The sequence below is a fragment of the Sapajus apella genome, unplaced genomic scaffold, assembly GCF_009761245.1.
Source record: "Sapajus apella isolate SASKATOON/1434 unplaced genomic scaffold, GSC_monkey_1.0 scaffold6, whole genome shotgun sequence".
NCBI classification, from domain to species: domain Eukaryota; kingdom Metazoa; phylum Chordata; class Mammalia; order Primates; family Cebidae; genus Sapajus; species Sapajus apella.
The window spans coordinates 30155551-30175869 of NW_022436946.1; the positions used below are offsets into that span (position 1 = coordinate 30155551).

Genomic DNA, 20319 nt, shown 5'->3' on the forward strand with positions numbered 1-20319 from the left:
GCAATCCTTCTCAATGGCTGTTAAGCAGTTAGGGAGCAGAAATGAAGCAAGTGTGCAAACTGTGAGCTTTTGTCTTCCTTCAAAAATTCAAAATGTGCTCAGAGCCTACAGACAGAGAGAGGCAGCTGAAAAGGCAAATTTAATGTTCTTCATTTTTATTTCCACCTCATCCTCCAGAAAACAATTAATATTATTTGCAAAGATTTATAAATATAAAAGAATAAAAGCAAAATGTATTTATGTTATCTGAATTAAACTCAGAATTGCTATTTCAGCTGAATGTAATATATAAAGTAATTTAAATAAATACTAATGAAATTATCGCTTAAAGAGATATTGGCCTTGAATATATAACTATACAGCTACCTAATATAATTTGGCTTGCTTATCAGCTTTCTAATATATCTCATTTTTAGTAATTGGTTCTCTTTATTAAAAATGAATTGTTATCCATGTCTTCACATGTGGATCTTAATTTAATCAAATGTGAAGTTTTAGGTTAATTTTGAGCATATTCAAACTCATCCCCAATTCAGTAAGATACATGCAGAAAATGGTTTTGCTGTCGATTTTTAAATCTCCAAAAAAGTGTTCAGTGCTCATTTTTGTGACTACCTCTTTAAGGGGAAGCATTTTGGAAAAGGCCTCCTGAGACCATTTATAATAAATCTTTCCTGACTTTCTTTTAAGCAGGAAAGAAAAATCCATTTAAGACAATGCTTTAAGGCAAAATGTTACCTGACTTCAGATTCAAGCTTTTCATTTATTAGGGAAGAAGTTAAAGTCTCCAGAGGGTGCTGAATCAGTCTATTCTGAGAAGTAGAAATGGAGAAGCTACTTTAAGTAAATGGTGTCTTAACTCTGGCAGCAGAGACAAGTCTCTGCCCTGCCAACTTCCCTCTCCTAGAAGTACCATCACTCTACTCACAGGGAAAGCATATTGATTCCTTAATCGAGAAATAAGAAGACAATGAAGAAGAAGAATTTCAGCAGCTTCTATTTATTGAGTCCCCATAAATGCCAGCCATGTTAGTGCTTTATATGTATATTATCCCTGTTAATCCTCAAAACATAACTAAAAGCATTAATCATCCCTTGTTACAGAAAAGAAAGCCAAAGCTCACAGGAACTAAAAATGTGCCCAATGTCATACAGCTAGTAAGCGAAGAAAGCAAGATCAACTAACTTCAAAGTTTGCAACTTTGATCAACCAGCTTCAAAGTTTCCATACTCTCCCCGTCGGCATAGCGATGCGATATCCAGTAACTCAAGTAAAGGCCATTTTCTATTTAAAAGAGCTTCTCAAATAGAGATAGTCTGAAGCAAGCAATGTAGATTGACACAATGACCAAAAACCTACGCTGTGTAAAACTGCAACACCACAGAGAAAGCTTTGCAATCTTACCTGGATGTCTATAGCAATCAATGTAAAGGTTATTCAAGTTCAGCAAACTTGCCTCTAGCAAAATACAGCTAAATTTGTTCTACTTATGGGAAATAGAAAGAGAGTAAAATTTCCTGTTTCCTCATTTTACAGGTCTATCCTGGGCTTGAACTTTCACATTCACAGAGTTAAGGGATGCCTCATAGAAAGGAATGCACACCTGTGACTAAACATGTTATAACCGACAATCAGCACCCCCTCCACACACTATGTATTACATGTTTTTCCTCTGTGCATGGCTGATTTTCTGTGTATTACCAAAAAGACTGTATTACTGATACCTGAGTGTTTTTCTAGACATTTTCTCATGCCCAAGTTTTATTTTCCCTGTAGTCTCTATCATACCATTTAATATGTGTCTTAAACACATTACACCAGCCAGGCACAGTGGCTCACACCTGTAATCCCAGCACTTTGGGAGACCAAGGTGGGCAGATCACGAGGTCAGGAGATCGAGACCATCCTGGCCAACATGGTGATACCTAGTCTCTACTAAAATGCAAAAAGTTAGCCAGGTGTGGTGGAGCACACCTGTAATCCCAACTACTCAGGAGGCTGAGGCAGGCGAATCACTTAAACCCGGGAGGCAGAGGTCACAGTGAGCCGAGATCACATCACTGCACTCCAGCCTGGCGACAAAGCAAGACTCCATCTAAAAAAAAAAAAATTACACCTCATACTTGGGGTATAGAAATTAATCTATTTCACTCTGTTTTGGAGGCAGGTGTGTGTGTGTGTGTGTGTGTGTGTGTGTGTGTGTGTGTGTGTGTGTTTTACCAGTTAGGCTTTTTTCTTTCATTTTATTGCATACTTTTCCTTTCTACTAATCAACCAAATATCTGCAACTTATTTTAACTCAGACATTCAAAATCAGATGTGATATCTGAAGTATTGTAACTGAATTGTGTGGGAAGAAATACTCAGGGCTGTGATTATTCTTCATACAGGTCTTCAAAAAGCATTCAGCTTTTCTGCTGCCACATCACATTATAAATTAATTTTGCTTCCAAGGAATGCTCACCTTAATTTTCTTTTACTTCACCCTCTAACAGTATCTCTTGGCTTGAACTCAGATGCACTAGCAATGGTCTCTCTGGAGGCTTTCATATGCTACAACCATATATAATCACCTTCATTACCAGAATGTTTAAGGACACCCAAGCAGTTTCTAGCCATATATCCTGATTTGCCTGGGGACCATGAGGCCCACAGGAAAGAATTTCTGGCATACCGAGGTAGGATATGGCCTGGAAAAGGATTTTTTATAGCTATACAATGAGTCTGAAAGAATACATTCTCTACAAGGAGCAATACTAAAAGGAAATAGTATTCCTGAATGCAATAGGACTCTCTCCTTGAATTCACCACTACTGCATAGACAGCTCCTACCACCACTACAGCATGCAAATTATTCTCCATTTGCTACCCTCCATTCTCCACTGACCCAGATCCACTCTCTCTGTGCTCTCTGTATTCCTGGAAGGCTGAACCCTACAGAGTGCATGACATGGGCTAATGAGAAGCCTAACAGGGAATCATAAGGAGGGAAGAGAGAGGTCAGGCCAGTTAATGTCTTGTTCATGTCTGGTTTAACGCTAGGATTCTTATATTGGATGCGACTCTCTCTGACTTCAGCTCCTGCCAGGCAGCCCCTCCTCTAAGGCTCTGGCTCACAGGGCTTTGTGGTGTTACCATCCCTAAACCTGAAGGGCAGGGGGTGGGCAGGGAATAGTTCCCAGAGAACTATTCCTTCAGGTTTAGAGATGGTAACACCTCAATGTTGCTAATCGGAGGTCCCTCAACTTCTCTGATTTGTTTTCTAACCCTAAGTCACATTTTCTCTAACTAGTACTTTCATTAAATTCTCCTTAGAATTCCATTAGTGTGCCTTCTGCGTCTTGCTGGGCCCCTAGCAATGCACTAATTGGTACCAGGAGTAGCCTCTAGAAACAGCCCCTCAGGTTACAATTCTAGTATGGATTCCACACATATTATTTTATAATATACAGACAATTTCCTTGCTGGGGTTTGTGGGGACAGATAATCAGTGGAGAGCAATGCTTTGGAAGATTATGTGTATGTCATTTGATCATTATAGTAATAAAGATTACAGGCTGATTCTCACTCTGTTAAAGAGCTTACAAAACTAAGAATATAATCTTAGTGCCTTGAACACTCAACTCAAAGCATGAGGGAGAACTAATCAGCTTTAAACGTATCTCTTATCTTGTATATCTGCAGAACAAACATAACTGATGATTAGATCAAGACGTGATGGTATGAGCAGAGTTGCAATGTTGGTAAATATATCCATTGAGTGGGCTTTGAAAGTTCAAGAAAAAGTTAAGGTTACCAACCCATCTCAAGTCTCAGGGTCCTACTACATTGTAAACAGGGACCCAGTTGTAACCTAAGAAACTTATAATGAGTCACTAGTTGGAAAAAGGGGACCCTGGAGACTTGAGATGGGGTCCTTAACTTAAATTCTTAAAGCCTCCTGAATCTTTCTTGGCAGTTGAAGCAATCCCTCCAAGCTTTCTGAAAAAAGCTACTTTCAGTGACTTCATCAGCAGCACTTGCCTTTCCAGGAGATTCCCATTCTCCTCAAGGTTAACCCCAATCATCCCTCATTGCTTACATGGAGAGAAGGAGAAGTGCAAGGTATCCTCAAAGATGAGATATATTCTAAACCAGAGATGTGTTAGGACATTGACAACTTTGAATATCAGAAAATGAGAGTGGAAAAGCATGTTTAGAAATTTATTCTGAAGGGGTGAAATCAAGGAGATAAAAATAAAAGGTTAGTTTAGGAAGAATTTATCAATATGAGAAAACTCACCTGAGATTCTGGATATAATTTGTCAGCTGAAGAATCTGGGATGGCCTTTAACAGTTTGGTGAAACCTGGGCTTAGTGGTGATGTACAGTAATGAGGGTGAATTGCTGGGACTTCTCTGGTGCAAAGAGGAAAAAACCAAAGGCATAGGGAGATGAAAATTTTGTAGTGGATCTATTCTATGTAACCTATTCCAAAAAACCCTCACTATACCTACAAAAGGGTATTTTTTATTATTATTATTATTATTATTTTCACCCCCGGAGCTGGGACTTATCCCACTTTCTTTTATTTATACAAAAAATTATTTTTTAATACAATTTAAGAATCCCCTCCAAGTACCAGCATCAGTTTCTGGGTTCCACCACCACCTACCACCCCTTTCACTGCACCACTTCATGGACACAGCTTGGAGGTCCTAGGGGGGTCCGGGGAGGTGGCATGACCAAGGCACTCTTTTGGAAACAGACAAGATGGGTCCCTGTTTCAACGTGGGCAAAGGAGGCGATAGTGAAACAGGTTCCCTCCAACACAGAGTTATGACAAGGACCATAGAAAAATGAAACGAGAATACTTCCTTCTCCAAAGCAATAAGAATACTTTTGTATTAAGCAAACACATCTCTTAAGAGCTCTGTCAAGACTCCTCTCTGTAGGCCAGAGATGCAGATGAAAATTTGGGCTCCCTAATATTAATGAGAATTATGGGGTCTTGGAGTGTTAGAGACCAGGTGGCAGTGCTCAGTTTTGGGGATGAAACTGGAACAATTACCCCTAACAAATCACAAGGACAGAATGGTAATGGTAATGTTTTGACCCACGTGGATTTTTTATTGTGGCTAATATTTTTAGGAGGACCTTAGAAATGAAATTGATTGTCAGCCTTATAAAATATTACTTGGTCTATGTTATCAGACCAATTCTTCTTCCGGTAAGCAATAACTCAAATTGAAGTGCTATAGTAGGAATTCATGACCTCATACCTCGTTCATAAACCCAGAGCCTTCTGAGATGGCTGCTATCTTCTATTAAGGAATCATCCTTAAATGCAGACACACAAATACATTGTAATTCTTTCTCCAAGCCTTCCCCCAGAGAACCCATGGCCATTTAACAAGGCGAGAGTGAGTTAGGAAAGAAAAGTAATGATACTACCTAGGAGCTATTACTTATTGCTCCAATTTAGCACTAATTAGTACGGGTACAAAGTCATAAAATAAATGGAATCTTGGCCCATATCTGTCTTAGAATGGTTGGTGGGCTATATCCCTTCCTAGTCATTATTTTCTATGTTCACAGCCATCTACCTGAAATAATCATACTTTACAACTAGAAACATCGTCACATTGGTTTCCTGACTGATGTCATAAATGTCATTATGTTGAGAAGAGCCAAGTGGAGCCCCTGGAATTATCCATGTCGAGTAATAAACAGAAAGCAATATCATATCCCTGGGGGAAAAAATGCAGAAACTAGTGCTACTATAAAGAACTGAAATAGGGGTGTTGATTTCTATCCCATCCTCACTTAACTCTTCAGTTTGGCTGATACAAAAGCCAAGTGGATACTTTAGAATGACCCTGAAATATCGGTACCACCAACACAGCTGCTAACTGCAGAAAGGTAGTTATTGACCTAGAAAATGGTTTCACTTTGTTTTGTTTTGTTCCCTATCTGTATTAGGGACAAATAAGAAGCAATTCATCTTTATCTAAATAGTAGGAACAAAAGTACATCTTCAGTGACTTATCTCACGACTATATCAACTCTCCTGATCTCTGTCATAATATAGTCCAGAGAAATCCTAACCACATTGAAATCTCAGAAAACATCTGATCCATAACAGTGAAGACATTATATTAATTGGACCTGATAAGCAGGAAGTTGCAAACACCTAGGTGCCTTAGTAAAACACTTGTGCTTTAGTGAGTAGAAAATAAAACCCACAGCTTTGGAATTCTGCCCAGCTCCCATGAAGATTTGGGATTCTGCCAAATTTAAAGATTCTGGGAATCCTTTGTTGTAGACCATGTGGGTTATCACCTCTGAAATGAAGAATAATTAAGTGCACTTTGAACTTCCTACCATAAAGAAAGAGGCACCACATTTGACATGTCTTTTGATTTTAGAGGAAGCATATGCTACATTTGGGAACACTGCTGTTATCCATTTCCTAAATAATACACAAGGATACCAGTTTGGAATGTTGCCCAGAGCAAGAGAGGCATAGCAATAGGTCCAATTTATGGTAAAAGATGTCCCATCACTTAGACATCATAAGCTAGCATATCTAAATGGTATTTTAATTCTGTCATAAATAGAGGCACACTTTGGAGCCCCCAATAGGCCTCTATAGGAAAAACATAATGTAGGCCCCAATATTTGGAGTAAATTCAGACTCTATGCTGCAAACAACTATTTTCCACTTTAAAGCTGATCCTAATTTGTTACTGGATTCTGGTACAACCAAATAATAATACCTGAGCACAGCAACCAGAAGACTCTATGACCTGAGCTGCTCATCATGAATTGGATATCATCTGATCAAAAGAAAATATAAAAGTAGATGTGTGGAGGAGCATCAAGTTATTAAATATGAATGGAATATACCTAACAGGGACAAAGGTTGTCCAGAAAATGCAAATAACTCCTTTAGACAGAATCAGACCTCAAAGTATCTACTCCTACTGCTACGTAGGCAATTCCTTAAACCATGGCTATGAAGTTATCTATGACTATTAGCAAGAAGGAAAAATTACCTGTTTGACAGATGTTGACCCCATCCAGAAATGAACAGCTGCTACACTCTAGACCCACTTGTAGCAGTTTGAAATTCTGTCTGAAACGGAAATATCCCCGGTGGACAGAATTTCAGGTAGTACATTTGTTTTTCCACTTTCTGTGGAGGAATATATGGTCTACCGTATGGATTCACAATGACTCCAGGGAAAAGCCAATGGGATGTCCATTTCATTGTGACTTGGAAAAGCAAGAATTGGTGGCAAGGTGTTCTGAGGACAGGATATGTGGACAGATTTCTCGAAGTGGTTATGGAATTGTATTAGTCTGTTTCACACTGCTAAAAAGAAATACCCAAGACTGAGTAATTTATAAAGAAGAGTTTCAATTAATTCACAGTTCTGCCTGGCTGGTGAAGCCTCAGGAAACTTATAATAATGGCCAAAGGGGAAGCAGGCACATCTTACATCGTGGCCAGAGAGAGAGACCGTTTGAAGGAGGAACTGTCAAATCCTTATAAAACCATCAGATCTTGTGAGAACTAACTCACTATTATAAGAACAGCATAGGGGAAATTGCACCCATGACCCAATCATCTCCTACCAGGTTCCTCCCTCAACATGTGGGGATTATGGGGATTACAACTGGAGATAAGATTTGCGTAGAGACACAGAGCCAAACCTTATAAGGAATATTAGAATATTCATATCATATATAAAAGCTTACCAGAGAGCATCCACTGCAGAAGAGTCTCTTAATATTGATAGAGACTAGCTGATCCTTATTGTAGATGCTATTCAGCCTCCTCACCCAGCCAATGCAGTGCTCATTCTAAGCGGCTGTGGTAGCAAACCTGCAGGTTATACATTGGTGTCTTAGTCCATTGAGGCTGCTATAACAAAACATCATAAAGCAAGTAGTTTATAATCAACAGAAATTTCTTTCTCACAGTTCTGGAGGCTGGTAGTCCAAGACTAATTGGCCAACAGATTCAGTAACTGGTGAAAGCCTCTTTCCTGATTTATAGGTGGTGCCTTTTTGTGTGTCCTCACATGGTGAAAGGGGAAAACAAGCTCCCTCAAGCCTCATTTATAAGAGGACTAATCTCATTTGTGAGAGTTCCAACCTCCTGACCTCATTATCTCCCAAAGGCCTACCCTTAATGTTTTCATATTGGGGATTAGGTTTCAAGATGTATATTTGGAAGCAACACAAACATTTAAATAGTAGCAATATAGATTTTCTCTCTCCAAAGCTGTCTTGGCTATCATAATTGCTAGGTGCTAAGACATGGAGGCCAATGATGAGGTCTGATATGGAACCATTCCCCAAAGGGAACCGCCAGCTCCCTGCTGGAAGGTTGATTCCACTGGATCCCTTCTGTTTTGGAATGGAGAAGGCATTTTGTCCTCAGGAATCCTAGATATGGATTGGCCTCTTAGTCCACGATGTTTCTTCTAGCATTCCGTTATGGGTTGAATTATGTCTCTCAAAAGGTATGTTGAAGTCCTAATCCTCAATACCGCTGAGTGTGACTATTTGGAAATACAGTCATTGCAGATATAATTAGTTAAAATGAAGTCATACTGAAGTAAGGTGGGCCCTTAATTCAATTTGACTTGTGTCCTCATAAGAAGACAATATGAGACATGGTGGGGGCAAGTGTCACGTGACAACAGAGGCAGAGATTTTAGTTCTGTAGCGCAAATCAAGAACTCCAAAGATTGTCACTGAAATCAAAAGCTAAAAGCATGGAACAGATTATCTCCTAAACTTTTGAGAGATCATGGTCCTACCAACACTTGAACTTTGGACCACTAGCCTCCAGAACTGTGTGAGAATAAATTTCTGTTCCCTTAAGCCAACCCATTTGTACTTTGTTACAGTGGCCCTAGGAAACTAATACATCTAATACATGCCCTTATTACTAGACTTAATGAATGCTTTATCCACTGACATATTATACCACAAAATGTCACCCTCAACCAAGAAAGTCGCTTTGTAATGAAACAAACACAGCAGTAGTCATGCTCATGGAATTCATTAATCTTACAACATGTCCCGTCATCTAGAAGCAGATGGCCTATTGAAGGCTCAGCTATGGCACCAGCTGAGGAGGGGGGAGATTGGGGTATTTAAACAAGTGACCAATATATAGTAATGTCCCCCCACTTCACACCACAGCCAGGTCCAGGAAACAAAGGGTGGAAGTGGGCATGGCCTCTCAATTTTAAGCCTATATTCTCTATGCTGAAGAATTTGCTTCTTGTTACTTTACCCTTGGGTTTCACAAATTTGGAATTATGAGTTCCTAAAAAAATAATACTTCTAACTGAGAACGAAGTCACAATTTCATTACTTTGGAAGCTAAGTCTACCTCCTATTAATTTGGAGTGCTTATGCCACTGAATTGACATGTAGAAGGGTGGCTAGGAGTGCTACTGGGGTTCCAAAGAAAATACTACTTCTGATAACAAAGTCACAATTCCATTACTTTGACAGCTAAGTCTACCTCCTATTAATCTGGGGCTCTTATGCCACTGAATTGATGTGCAGAAAGGTGGCTAGTTCTGGCCAGCAGCTGAGGGCAGTAAGAAGCCACAGAGAAATTATGTGGTTCCCTATCTTCACACCACAAGCTTGGCCTCACCAATACAGCATTTGAACCAAAACTGACCAAGTACCTCTTGGTTTTCAGGGAAAAGATTGAAATATACTGAGAAAAAAAATGCAGAGAGAGAGAGAAAATTCGTAACTGCTGAAAATAAAACTCAATTTATTTGACCCTTAAAACAGCCTGGCATAAGATAATAAACATCAACTATACATGGATAAATCTGGGAATGTTACCAAAAATTGAAAAAGTAAAGTGAATTAAAAATAATAAACTTTCATTTAGAAAAACAACTTCTTAATTCAATGTTTCCCAAATTTGAATAATGTATGGAATTTCTTTGAGGGAAAATATTAGAAAAACAAATATTACTTATTTTACTAATATTACTTACATATGCACTAATATAAAAAGGGGTATAAAGTCCTTCTACGTATAGCTCTTTTACATTTAAAATACCTAAGCAATTTTATAAGTTAAATTATAGCAAAATGACAAAACCAATGAAATTACATTTTAAAATATTAAATTAGTGTGACAATGTAAGTATTTGTTTAATATGTTTATTTGTTTAGGTTTAAAGAAAATCAGTAAGGTTAGTTTAATGGAAAACACACCCACATAGATGCTGGTTTTTGTCATTGTTAATGTTACTTGTTTTTAGACAATTCTCTTTACACACTGGCGAATCATTCTGATTAACCAATAAATTTAATAAAGCACTACCAGTTACTTTTTTTTTTTTTTTTTTTTTTTGGAGACAGAGTCTCACTCTGTCACCCAGGCTGGAATGTAGTGACACTATCTTGGCTCACTGCAACCTCTGCCTCCCAGGTTCAAATGATTCTCATGCCTCAGCCTCCCAAGTAGCTGGGATTACAGGTACACTCCACCAATCCCAGATAATTTTTGTGTTTTTTATAGAGATGGGGTTTCACCATTTTGGCCAGGCTGATCTCAAACTCCTGACCTCAAGTGATCTACCCACCTCAGCTTCCCAAAGTGCTGAGATTACAGACCTGAGCCACTGTGCCCAGCCAACAAGTTACAAAATTGATGACAATACCTCAATATCATTTAACAAAAAAGTCTTCATTGTGGATTTAATATGATACTGACTGCCAGCTTGGCCAACTTGTTAACTGCAGAAACAGAACCCATGAAACCATAGTTCACAGTAGGAACATGGAACAGCTATGATGCAAGCTATTCTGAGTTAGACATGCATAGACTAGGGCTAGGCTGTATTTCACAGTAGAATCATTTGGATACAAGGAATAGAACCAATTCAACCTGGCTTCAGCACAAGGGGCTCTACCTCTATTCTCTTAGTAGAGGAAGGGATGTTAGAATCAAGAGCTGGAAAGTTATTAGGATTTAAGGCAACTATTCCATTTCTCTCTTCTCAATCTCTCTCTCTATCTCTTCTCTCTCTCCTTCTCCCTAAATCTAACTGTCTCTATGTGTTTCCCCATTTCTGTGTGTGTCTGTCTCTCTTTCCCCCTGTTGCTCTGTTTGTTCTTGTCTCTACCTATCATGCCACAAGGTCTTACCTCTGCTTCTAGCTTCATATCTCTGTTGTTTTCCTTCCATGTTGTCCAAATGCATCTAGCCATTTACACGTGAGTCCGTGGCTGCTACTTCCACTGCCTTAACATCTTTTATAAAGTCAAATGCTGACAAGGAAGAATCCCTGTGTCCCAATTACAAATTTTAGGAGAGGGAATTTGGTTGGCCAAATGTAGATGGCTGATCTCAAGCTGTGGCTGGTTTTCAGTGAGTGTCACATGGGTGGCTACACACATAGCAGTGGCTGTTCAGTCTCTATGAGAAGGACAGTGGAGTTACAGAAGCATATCTATTTACATGTGTAATAAGGGCCCAAAATGTCAGTTTTTCCTAACGACTATTTATTAGGGTACTTGAAATATCTCATCGATTTTGACTCTAAAGAGTGTCCAAAAACTGACCCAGGAAATTATCGTACAAAACAAAAACAAAAGACATTTAAATACACGAAAAGAGCCCCTGACATCTCCTACAGAGAGGCAAGTGGTCCAAACTTCAAGGACTACTGTACCATCCTACCAGGAGAACACTCCTGACGATACTCACTTGAGGCACTTAAAAGGAGGACTGGAAATAAGACTTTGGATGTAAAGCGTAGCCAAAGAATAATGTGATTATTCCCAACACTTTTTATGGGAAAGGAGCATGGGTAGCAAGAATATCTACTCCTTAAAAATTAAACATGATAGTATAAAATTCTTTTAACATCATTGTCTTCTGTAGCACTATTTACACACAGAAGTACTGCAATTATTTCAAAAATCATAAAAAATGTTTAAAGTGAAGTTATGTCCTCATTAAAATGTAATGTTTATTAGACATAGGCAAAATGGGTATAGAGTTTATGCACAGAGATTATAATACTAAAGAGAACAAAATGGGATTAAAATGTCTAAGAGAAACATAAGCTTAAAGCTAAGCTTTAACAAGGACATTGAAAACCTGAGGATAATGAGTGGGGCTGTACAAATGAGGTACATCCTCCTGGAAACCTAGACTGAGTCTCTCTAAAAATGAGATGGACAGTCTGGGAGAAAAGGTCAAATAAATATATGCAAAGAACGGGAGTGGGAGAATGAAGAAAAGTTGAAATGGGGGCACAGAGAGAGGTCAGGGATTTCATTTAGTGTTGACTAAGATGCTTGAGGAGTGGAGAGTTGCATGGCACAGTAACTGGAGTTTCTGAAGAAGTTTCAAGAGATGAGAGACTGTGATTAAGGCAGCAAATTTGGTGAATTCGTTTAACAACAGTATATGGCATAAATTGAATGATGGAGTGGATGGGGATTATAACTCTGTCCTCTTACAATCAGCATCTTCTTCACCAGCATTAGAACACACCTAAAGAGCCCAAGACCTATAAATCCGCAGAGTGTCCACTCCTTCAGCATCACCTGACCTACCAAAGCTGACCTCACATATCACCATGGTCTTTAAAATCAAAACTCTCCTCTCCTGAACATTGACTGATTCCTGGTTCTCTCTGACTGATTCCTGGTTCTCCCAAGAGGTCAGATCTTGGCTAAGTGGTTGATGAGGGGCATTCACTGCACCTCATTTCCCATACCCTAAATAAAACTCTCCTCTGCTGCCAGTGTGAGAGAAACCCAAAATGAGTCTCAAATTTGCACAGGGATAAAAATGTCAAAATGATTCCTTGGAGATCAGAAGGAAGAGAGATGATGGGTGCTACTAGGCATTGCAGGGAGGAGATAATGGGAAACAGCACCTCGAAGTGATATGGGAGGGTGGAGGAATGAGAATCATCATGGGAAAAAGCAATAGGGAGAGTAAGACATACACATGAGGAACAGTTGAGAAAACGAAAAGAAATAAATCAGAGTCAGAGGACGACAGAAATCCATCAAAGAAAGACAAGCAGATACAAGGAAATTAGCAGAAAACAAAGCATGTAAACTGAGGAAAATAACAAGAAGAGAATATGGACTATGCTTGCTTTTGGCCATCTCAATAATAGCTAGTATTAGGGCTGAACATCCATATTCCATCTGGCTCATCAGCAAAACATAAATAATAATTTAAAGAAAATGAGAGCGGTAAAAGCATCTGCAGAGAAACCAAAAACAAGATTTTGAATGATTTTGGAATTATACTTCCTCTTTGCTAATCAATAAAAAGGCATCAAAATATTTGTTCTATTAAAATTATACAATCGTATAATTTGCTTACAATGGAAATGATCTACATTCTGAGATACATGGCTTATGTCAATTAATAAGCTATCCTCCCACAGGTGACCAATAATTAGCCTGCTAGCCCTAAAGCTTCATACCAGTGTAACATAAATGATTTATCATTGTTCTAAGTGCAAGAAATCACTAGGCTATTAAAAGAATTAATAATCTCACAGTGTTATAAACCCAAGAGTCTTCTTCTACCTTCTCATTAAATAAAAATACAATGGCTGACTGCAGAGTGCTTCATAGGAGCTATGAGAAAAAAACTTGAAGTCTATGATCTTGTTTTCTCTGACAAAAGAAAGTGCAAATAAAGGAGAATGATAAAAGTTTCTCGAGAACCATATGTATTCTTTGTTATGTCATTTATCTCTTACCTTAAGTGCTGTCTCAGGTGGATTATATTCCTGGGTTACAATCTAACTTGTGTGAGTGTCTTACAGGTAATATCTGATGAGTCCTTCTTATACTTTTCAAGATGTATCTATAAGAAATGGAATGCTGAGAGCATTTTATATCCCTATCATTGTCACTGATAGTATCACATGGATACTTAATAATCATTAAAAAGCTTAGAGCTATGTTTGCTTGAAGAGCCCAGATGAGACTCTGTCTATGAAACTATTGACAACTTTTACAAGGTTATTTCTTATTTTCTTTTTATTTTATTTCGTTTGACTGCTTAATATAAGAGTTGGAAACTTTTAGAAGAGTCCTGCGGTGATAAGATTAATGGTTTTTCAGGTTTTTGTTCCCATCTTTTAGAAAAATCCATCCAAGTAAGAATTTGATTGATTTGAGGTACAACAGTTCATCATCTCCTCAAAGATACTGTGATGCTCAGGGCGGCCAGCTAGGCAGAGGGCCAGAGAGGCATCCAGGCAGCAAAAGGACACACACTACTGCTCCCGAGTGACTTTTATGTGATAGTTCCCATTTGTTCTGCTCAATCGTTTTCATCAGAAATATCAGAATGAAGACTTTGTTTTATTTTGGTTATATTGGTATGGAATACTTCATATTGGTATGAAATGCTCATTGTAGAAAAATTGAAACAGAGAGATGAGCAAATACAATATAATATAAATAAGCCATAAACTCGCTACCCAGATTAATGACCACACTAACTTTTTGGTAAATTCTTTTTCTGCCAGAATGTTTTCTTTGCATACAAATTTTTAAACAAATATGTTTTTTGTATTACTTGGTAAACTACTTTTTAAACTCAATAAGATATATTCCGTGACAAATATATTCCATGTGAAAAAATATTATTTCTATATTTTAATGGCTAATAGCTATATATCATATAACATATATAGATACCTAGACAAACAATCAGACATTAAGTTGACATTATAATTTAAAAAATAAAAAATCACAGCATTAACAATGTAGGGCTTTCAGAGAGTGAGTTACTTCAGATAAATAAATTAGCAATCAACTAATACTGGAAATTATATTAAGCAGAAAGTTACAGAGATCTCACCATAAGTTTGTCTTGATCTCAGTACAAGAGACAGATATTTATAATGGATAACAAAGAGATCCTGATCTAAAGGAACCACATTTGTGGTTTTCTCCTTAAGATATTATACTCTATCCCCTTTTATTTTACTTTTAATTTTTTTTAAGAGATGAGGCCTTGCTATCTTGCTCAGGCTGGTCTCAAAGTCCTGAGCTGAAATGATCTGCCCACCTCAGCCTCCCAATGCCGAGGAGCCACCGTGCCTGGCAGCCATCTCATTTTAAATAATAATTTAACCATTTCTCAATGAACTATAACCATTGACTATTATCCCATGTACCAATAGTCAGTCTGCTTTTTTATTTTAGGTTCACCACTCTGTCACTGCTCAGTAACTCCCCAATAACTTTCTGGTTGTTTTTCCTAACTCCAATTTATCATGGACTGAGAAGCTGAATATCTAAGCTTATTAATGAATGCGCATTAAATAAGGCCCAATAAATCTATGAGGGAAATATTTGAGTCAGTAAATATCATCCATTGTTTTTATATATCATTTTTACTTACATTAACTTACATGATATTCATAAAAACTGTAGGTAATTACTAGGTACTTTATGCTTCTACAGAAAAGAAAACCAAGACTTGGAGAAATGAAATAACTTATTCAATGTTACCTGGCTATAAAATTGTAGCAAGGGCTCAAACCCAATTCTTATTCCAAATTTGACTCTAAAAACTTTGTTAAAAGCAACTCAGAATTTTTTTCTTGCTTCTGGATCAAAAAAATTATAATCCAGAGTAAAGTTTTCTAAAACATGTTTTATCAAACACAAAGTATATGAGGTATAAGTATTATGCAATAAAAGAGGAAAACACTGGACCAAACAAACATGGCGAGACTCCTCAGTGATTGTAATATGCTAATGTGCTTCATAAATCTCCAAAAGCAGTATTTTCATAATTGCTTGGACCTCCAAGATGATCCTCAGTAACAGCACACCTCTTCAGACTTCTAAGAAGTATATTACAGAAGATACTGTGCTATTGCGGGCTGGGGGAAAAGGGAAGCTTGCCAGATGAAAGAAGTGAGGTTTGAGCATCTGTCTTTGCATTCACCTCTCATTTACAATTTGTTAATAGAACAGAGATTAAAATGTAGATTCTGGAAAGCTTGATATTTAAGTGAATGATTATCTTTTGATAATATAGAAAATTACTTCTAATGAAAAGAATAGATAAATCTTTCAGAAGTTGCTACAGACTACTCCTGTGAGCTATTGTTAACATTTAATCAGATGAAAGTGTAAATTCACAGAACTCTTGGATACAAAATAGAAATTCTTAGGCTGGATTTGGAATGAAATCATGTACTGTGACTGACTGTAGCACTGTTATACCAGAACTTTCCACTGAGATATGATACACTGTCCTGATATCTCAGTGAACTCTTGTAACACAAAATTTCCATCTCATATCTTATTAATGACGGAGACTAAAGTATTCTCAAATGTAATTCAATGCTTTTCATCTTTACAAGTTGTATACAATAAAAATATTTGAGAAATTCTTTAAAATTCAACAAATGATTTTTAATATAGCTAAATCTGTTTGCAGTTATTTTAATATATTTAAATGAAATACCACCACTTTGTAAAATAACAAAGAATGTCATTTTATAGCCTACAAATTAAGAAATTCCCCGTCTTTAAAATGGTTCCCAACTTGTCTTCTTGATATTCTGCATCATAGAAATCTTACTTTTGGCAACATGTTGCCATTATGGTCTGTAAGTGAGAATTTTGCTAGGCGTTTTATGTTTATTATATTATTTAATACTTAAAACAGCCCAACAAAGTGAGTACACTTAAAATAATCTCCAATATTCTAGATAATAAAACTGAGATTCCAGAGGAGGCAGAGCTAGGATTGAACGCCAGGCTCCTGACTACAAAGCTCCTTTACTGAACCCACTGTTCTCTGTGATACTTAGTTAATTGTTTCATACATGTTCCTATTTAAATCATTTTAGTAGTCATGGGAGGCTTAAAAGGAAAGATACATTCGCAATAAGATACCCCTATTTCATTAGCAAGCTTCTGGATACTATAAAATATCACTACATTCATTTGACTGATAACTAAGCTCCACTCTTCAATTGGAAGTCAAAAGACCATAATCTCATGATTTCTTCTCTCTTTTTGGAATTTCTCCTGTCTCATCAAGGTCTTTACAAATGAAACTTAAATTTGATTAACTGTAGCATAAGCTAAACACCAAATAAAAATCAATGAGGCATATATGCATGGCAAAGGAAGGCAGCTCTAAAACTCAACACAGCTTCACCAGAAAGCTGGTGGATGCTCAATCTGCAATTTAGGCTTTTGTATAAAGTAATTTTAATTCCAAAGCTGATAAAAGGGAGAAGGAATAATATGATTAATTTGTCCTGGAGTACAGGAGAAGTTGGAAGTGGTATGATTAAAGGAGTCTAGAAGGGCATCCTATTAATCAACCAAAAATTATTTATTAAATATTTACCATCACCACCATTATGCCACAATGTTTAGAATCCCAGCCCTTGAGTTATCAACTGTGGTTAAAACACCAAGAATAAGTATATCTTAATGTGAATATATATGTTACCTGGAGAGAAAATGGCATTAACTCTTTGGCAATCACTATTACAGTAGTATTAATATAATACAGAACCCAAAGAGAATAGAATAAAATACAGGTTAACTATGACTGATTCTGGAAAGGTCACATCAGTGAAGTGGAGCCCTATGAAACCAAAGATATACCAGAACTGTGGGGCTTAGTTCTAGAAGGTTGCATCCATGTCCTAGGTATGTACTAGATACTTAAAAAATGAAATAAAAGATAGTGTTGAGACAGAATATTGCGTCCAAGACCCCAGGCTTATATGCAACTCATGAGAGCTTTTTTTTTTTTTTTTTTGTCCTCCAATCGTCTATGTTAGCAGGTGACTTATTTATAGTGTGAAATGCATAATGCATTCTGGCATCTGAAGCTGAGGCCCCAGAAGGAGAAAAATGTCCCTCCCCATTCAATGGAGGAAAAGGCCACAGAGGTATATTACATAAAACTAGTATTATACATAAGCAGAACTCCTGTTCTAAGAGAATTACAAAGGGACGTACATGGATTTTCTGGTATCCTCTCATCTACAAGAGCATTCATCTTCTAACACAGCATGTTCTCTATCCAGTGGCTCAACTGGCTCTCCAAAGGGAAAAAGAAAGTTTCATATAACCATTACTGCTTTAAGAGCATATAGTGACAAATTCAGAAAAATAATGATAAAATATGCAATAATCTTCACTGTAAATTCCATACCACTAATTTCAGTGTGACTTTCTGTTTCCTACAGTATAGTGATAGTGGATTTCACTATCAGTTTCTTTTTCATTCTATCTTTAACCATAGTGCCACCAAATCAGACTGTGTATAAATGTTTAATTAACATCTGATTAGAAAAAATATCACTGAGGTCATTGACAAATTAGTATAGTTCTGATATAAATGTTTTTGCTATTTTCTTTTACATTAAAGAGTGAGACTAAAATGAAACAACAAAGACATAAGTCAGATTTCACTGAACTTTTGATGATGTCTGCAACTTCTTTGCTAAATTATGTAATAGTTTTTAAATATTAGAAGATGGGGATGGATCCAAGACAGCCAATTAGGAGCAGCTCAGGATTGCAGCTCCCAGTGAAAGCGCAGAGGGTGAGTGGACGCCACATTTCCAGATGGATTTTTATTGTCCACAGACCAGGAGATTCCCAGGCAGAGGAGCCCCATGGGTCACCAGTGTGGCTGTTTTCACCTGTGCAGCTGTTTTGGCTGGTGCCCCAGCACGGCAGTTCTCTGTACAAAATACACAGGTCTGGGCACCGTTTTAGCTGGCAATTGGAGCTCCTGGGAGACAGAGTCACCCATTCAACTGATTAAAAGGGGGACTGAAACAGGGAGCCAGGCCAGGAGATTCCTGGGCAAAAAAGTGCCACGAATCTCAGAGCAGCTGTTTCAGCCAGCACAGGCACAGTGGGTTGCCACACGGGAAATCACACAGATCCCAACACCTTTTCAACAGGTGACTGGAACAGCTGGGAGACAGAGTCAACTGTTCAACTAAAAAAAAGGGGGGGGGGGCTCTGAGGCAGGGAGACAGGTGATCAGGCTCGGCTGGTCCCATCCCCACAAAAAACAGCAATCGGAAATGCTCTGGATTGAGAGTTTCACATCAAGCACAGCTGAACCTGGGATGGTCCAGCTCTGTGGGGGAGGGTCACCCGCCATTACCAAGGCAGTCCACCACTATGGAGGTAGTTTGCCATTGCTGAGGCAGCCCACCATAGCCGAGGCAGCCTGCCATTACTGAGAGTGTCTACCATTATAGAGGTGGGCCGTCATTGCTGAGGCAGCTCTAACTATACTTGTATAAACAGGACTGCAGGGAAGTTCACATGGCAGCTGGGCGGAGCCCACAGCAGCTCAGCAAAGCCACTGCAGGCAGACAATGACTAGGCTGCCTCCTCACTGGGCAGGGCAGCCATGAAAAAAGGCAGCAGCACAACAGAAACTCATAAATAAAGCCCTAACTCCCTGGGACAGAGCACCTGGGGAAAAAAGGGGGGGTTTATGAGTTCTGCTGCAGCAGACCTAAACGGACCTGCCCAGCAGCTCTGAATAAACAACAGAGCTCACAACTCAGCACTTGAGCTCCTATAAAGGATAGACTATCTCCTCAAGCAGCTCCCTGACCCCCTTATATCCAAAGAGTCACCTCATAAATGAGAGCTCAGACTGACATCTGGCAGGTATCCTTTGGGGACAAAGACAGCAGAAGAAGAAACTGGCATCAACCCTTACCGTTCTGCAGCTGCTGCAGGGGATCCCCAGGCAAGCAGGCCCTGGAGTGGACCTGGAGAGGGGCCAGACTGTTAGAAGGAAAACTAAGAAACAGAAAGAAATAACTTCATCATCAACAAACTGGACGTCCACTCAGAGACCCAATCTGAAAGTCAACAACTACAAAGATGACAAGTGGATAAATACACAAAGATGGGAAGAAGCCAGTGTAATAAGTATGAAAACATCCGAAACCAGGATGCCTTTCCTCCTGCAAGGGATCACAACTCCTTACCAGTAAGGGAATAAGGCTGGATGGAGAATGAGTGTGATGAAATGACAGTATCAGGCTTCAGAAGGTGGGTAATAACAAACTTCTCTGAGCTAAAAGAATGTATTCTAACCCAATGCAAAGAAACTAAGAACCTTGAAAAAAATTTTGACGAAATGCTAATGAGAATAAACAACTTAGAGAGGAATATAAGTGAATTGATGGAGCTAAAAAACACAATACGAGAACTTCGCAAAGTATACACAAATTTCAACAGCCGAATTGACCAACCAGAAGAAAGGA

General features: G+C 38.2%; 1 long non-coding RNA gene across 1 annotated transcript; it reads right to left on the minus strand.

The window, feature by feature from the left end:
- Positions 1-6075: 6075 nt before the first annotated feature.
- On the minus strand, positions 6076-18638 carry LOC116549375. Its single transcript, XR_004267834.1, has 3 exons — positions 18032-18638; positions 7745-7871; positions 6076-6324 (listed from the first exon to the last, which is right to left on the minus strand). It is a non-coding gene; the product is annotated as an uncharacterized LOC116549375 (long non-coding RNA).
- Positions 18639-20319: the final 1681 nt, after the last annotated feature.